The sequence below is a fragment of the Cotesia glomerata genome, linkage group LG5 (assembly GCF_020080835.1).
Source record: "Cotesia glomerata isolate CgM1 linkage group LG5, MPM_Cglom_v2.3, whole genome shotgun sequence".
Classification (NCBI taxonomy): Eukaryota; Metazoa; Arthropoda; class Insecta; order Hymenoptera; family Braconidae; genus Cotesia; species Cotesia glomerata.
In genome coordinates this window covers 16,266,833-16,271,869 of record NC_058162.1, presented here as the reverse complement: position 1 = coordinate 16,271,869, position 5,037 = coordinate 16,266,833, and the positions used below count along the sequence as shown (strand labels likewise).

General features: G+C 35.2%; 1 pseudogene; it reads left to right on the top strand.

The window, feature by feature from the left end:
• Positions 1 to 2,631: 2,631 nt before the first annotated feature.
• LOC123266406 lies at positions 2,632 to 2,720 on the top strand (annotated as a pseudogene).
• The last annotated feature ends 2,317 nt before the right edge of the window (positions 2,721 to 5,037 follow it).

The window sequence follows — 5,037 nt, the reverse complement described above, 5'->3', positions numbered from 1 at the left end:
CTGAAACAGTGTAAAATTATCATCTGGGATGAATGTACCATGGCACACAAACATTCGCTTGAGGCGTTGAACAGGTTATTGAAAGATATCAAAAACAACGACAAACTATTTGGTGGCACTCTGTTAGTCCTTTCAGGTGACTTCAGATAAACACGTTCCGTCATTTCACGTTCAACATACGCTGATGAAATCAACGTCTGCTTAAAATCATCGACATTAACGCGTAATGTTGAAATAGTACAGCTGAAAGTAAATATGTGCGTTCAAATGCTTTAAGATCCATCTGCTGAAACATTCTCAAAACAACTCTTAGATATAGGCGATGGAAAAGTCACTATAGCTGAAACTGGATACATAAAATTAGCGAATTATTTCTGCACAAACATTTCCCGATGTACACACGAATTATATAAATCTCGAGTAGCTTGCAGAAAGAGCAATGTTAGCTGCAAAAAATGTGGACGTTGACATTTTAAATCTAAAGATACAACAGTTATTGCCAGAGGACTTGGTATCATATAAATCTATTGATACAATTTGCGATGACACTGAAGCTGTAAATTTTCCAACAGAGTTTTTGAACTCACTAGATTTGCCAGGCATGCCACCACATAACTTACAATTGAAGGTTGGATCTCCAATTATTTTGCTTCGTAATTTGAACCCGCCACGGCTATGCAACGGTACGCGATTAGTTATTAAAAAATTAATGAAAAACGTTATCGAAGGCACCATTTTGAATGGCGAGTTTGGAGGGGAAAATATATTGATACCACGAATACCTATTATACCCACAGATGTGGCAATTCAATTTAAGCGCATTCAATTTCCGGGTCAGCTAGTATTATTTATATAATTTATGTTATTTAATATTGTATTTTGATGAAAATGAACTGTTTTTGAAGTTATACTTCTTTTGGCGCGTTGGGAAAAAATTATGAGAGTAAATTTTTAAGATGCGCGTGCACACCGTCACGAAAAACTGACACCCTGAAGTTAGCTAGTCAACATTTTAGTTTTTTAAAAAAAGTTACCAACAAAGAAAAAGTAAGGACATCAACGTATGTTTGCGTGAGAACTGGCAACTGTATTCACGATATTTATTCAAATGTTTCTGAACCTACACACGTATTTTGTATCATTCCGAATAAAATATACATAAATATATATTTTCAACTTCCCGCTAAGAAAATTGAAAATTTTCTAATAATGGGAAGTTATTGATTTCGGTCTGATTTTTAAAAGCCAAGTTTTCATCGGATGTCCACATTTTGAGGTCTCAGGAAGCCACCCATACAGAAAGCCCCAGAGTTGAACGACGGGGCCATGCCTGGGACATTATTGGGAAGCCCATCTTGGCAAACCTATACTGTCCCATGCCCGGGCCGTAATTGTGCAATCAGCCTTGGCCATTCCAATGATTACCCAGGCTTGGGCCAAGACAATAACCTAGCCTTGGCCAAGCTTAGAGTCACCCTAACTTGGGCCAAGTTTGTGTAACCTAACTTCGGCCGTTGGATGGTAACCCTAACATGGGCCAAGACTGGATAACCTAGCCTTGGCCAAGCCTAGAGTCACCCTAACTTGGGCCAAGTTTGTGTAACCTAACCTCGGCCGTTGGATGATAACTCTAACATGGGCCAAGACTGAATGACCTAGCCTTGGCCAATAAATGGTAGCCCTAACTTGGGTTAAGATTGTGTAACCTAACCTCGGCCGTTGGATGGTAACCCTAACATGGGCCAAGACTGGATAACCAAGCCTTGGCCAAGCCTAGAGTCACCCTAACTTGGGCCAGGACTGGGCAATCTAGCTTTGGCCGACTCAATGATTACTCGAGCGTTAGCCAAGACTGGGATGCCTAGCTTTTTTTTTTTGATAAAAGTTTATTTATTCCGTACAAAACAATCACATAAATCATAAGTTAAACAAACTAAATAAAAAACTTTTTAAAACTATTTGAAATTTTGAGGTAAGCATTGGCTGCCTGTGAAAAAATTTTCTGATCAGACTATATCAGGCCTGATATAACCCGTCCATATCAGCCCTGATATGGAAATTGGCCATATCAGACTATATATGCCTTGATATAAGTATATCAGACTATGTACCCGCCCGGGTAAAAAAAAATTATATATCATTGTATTACATAATTATAAATGAAAAATGGCCCTATATAATTATGTATAATTAGGTATAATTATATATAATTATTTCCATAGGAAAAATATCGGCGCGAGTGGGAATCGAATCGTGGACCTACCGCTAGAAAGACTAATTCACTACCCGTTTACCTGAGAGACTTACTTGGAGAACAGAGTTTATTATAACTACAAGTAATGCAAATCGTATACATGATCGATTCGTACTGAACAAAATTTTTTATCTAATTTATTAATTATTAACTGTCAATATTTATATATAATAATGGTAGAGTAGCCGACATGTCTTCGGAAGGTTCTGGGTTCGAATCCCAGTTCGAGCTATCTAATAATTTTTTCTCGCATAAACTATAAACTAACATTAAGATGATCCTCTCCACATTCCTTTCTCAATCCTTTCCCACCAATATCCTGTTACGTGAATGTGGAACGCTTCACATAATAACTACCGTAACTCCTATTCTTTCCCGCTTCACAGCATTATTTATATTTGTAAAAATGGCAGCATGGCCCCTGCGCAAGGATGACACGCAAAATCGTGAAGCGTTCCACATTTTTACAAATATAAATAATGCTGTGAAGCGGGAAAGAATAGGAGTTACGGTAAATTTCCTTTCGCTTATTCTATATACATTAAGCCACACCGTCCATCCACAAGCTACACGTCCAAGATATATTAGGCTACCATTTGAATCGGTCCAAATAGTTTTCAAAATCTAAGTTTGGTCAAGCCCTTTCGAATGGCACCAACCGCGATGAAATCGTGCACCAAGCTTGGTTGCCCAGTACTGGGCCAGGCAAGGCCCGTCATTCAACTCTGGCAGTTTCTACATGGGAACTTGTAGATTATTAACCCTTCGTTACTCGTGCTATACGGGGATTCGCCGTCCAACACTACTTAACCTAATAGAGTTGGTGTGAGTACGAGTGAGACACTAGAGAAAACGCGAGTAACGGAAGGTTAATGATGTATAATCCTTCCAAACAATCATTATTGGTGGTCCATGTCTCGAAGTTAACCTCTGAGAAATTTTTATTTATGTTGAATCGAACAAAATATTTAATCGAATTTGAATTGATAAAAATCAATTTATTTAACAAAAAAATCAATGTTTTTTGTAACTTCCCGCTAAGAAAATAGAAAATTTTCAAAAATCGGGGACTTATTTTTTTGTAAATTGATAATTTCATTATCTGAATTAACTTTATAGCGTTTAGGGAAAATGAAAATCGAAATTTTTATCACATTTTAATGGCTTTAACCATTGGTCATTTTACGTGAAGTGATATATTTGGATCAATAAAAGCCAAAGCAGCTTTTTCACCAGTTAAATATCACAGATGGTTTTTGAATTTGTGCAATACCTCAGAAATTTTCTTATTAGTAGTCTTGTATTGATACACATTCTTTATATAATTTAAATCTTGATATGAAGCTGATGCTGCAAGAGGTGTCACAAACCAAAATTACACATAAACAAATACTATGAATGAACAAATATCCAAAAGATTTTGTTGCGCTTCAAGATCTAATTTGAAAATGAATCGCTTTTGACATCCAACGTGCATGGTGAAATGCCCCTTGCTTGTAAAAATTGATCTGATCAGCACTCTAATAATGCGACTAAAAATTGCTTAACAAATAAACGTGAATAGAGACAAAAAAAAATACAAATAATTATTTGTAAAATGGCTTAAGCGGCAATATTATTAAAATTGTATTCAATACATCGTATTGTTAACGTTTCAGTATTTATTAATATTTTTAATAAAAATTTTGAAATATTTATAGATGAAATAGATGATTATAAAACATAAACTTTATAACAAGACTGAAAAACTATGATAATAACTATAAACACAACTTAAACCACGAATAACTCTTAAACAAATGATTTTATCGAAAAATTGTGAGAGAACTTTTTTGTAAAGCATTCAATTTCCTATCAAAATAAACATCGATAATAATCGTAATGACATTTTTTTCAGAGGAAAAGAATTAATAACAAAAAGTTGCAAATTTCCATGTTATTTAAATGGGAAATGTAACTCGATTGGGGCAAAGTTTAATTTGGTAATTAAGAGCTTCTTTATATAGGATATTATTTTTTAGGCCAAGAACTAAAAATCCAGGGGGCGTCAGTGAAAAAAAAATCAACTTGGTAAATAACGGACACCCTAGTATGTATGTAACTCTCTTCTAACTTTTGAACAGCTTGACCGATTTCATCGCGGTCTATGCTATTCTAAAGGGCTTGACCAAACTTAGATTTTGAATACAATTTAAACTGATTCGAACCCGTAGATTGTGATAAATCTAAAAAAAACTGCAAAAAAATTTTTTTTAAATGTTGTTTTCTTGGAATAACTTTTAAACGGCTTTGCGGATCAATTCCAAAAACTAATCAGCTCTTGAAATCAGAAAACCACGTCGATTGCTGCTAGTCCGGTCGGAATCGATTGATTCGTTCGTGAGTTATCGTTGTCGAAAGAATACCAAAAAAATTGTTTTTTCGGAATTACTTTGAAATTTCTGATTCGATCAATTGAAACTTAAAGATTTTTTATGGGGCTTAAAAAACTGTGTTGAATGTCGCCAACTGCGTAAAAATCGGTTCATTTATTCAAAAGTTATTGCGGTTTGAAAATTAAAAAAATAGTGTTTTATTAAACTTCTATCAGATTTTTGAGCTCGGAGAGCTCAACATGACACAAAAGCTATGTTTTTGAGCTCAAAGAGCTCAAAAACGCAGTAAATGCAGTTTTGAGCGCTTAAGGATGGAATTAGCGGGAAGTTGCAGGGATGGCCTTTAGGGTCAACCGTTTTTCTAATTTTTTCTTTCCCAATTAAAAAATGGTAGATAGAGCATAGAAT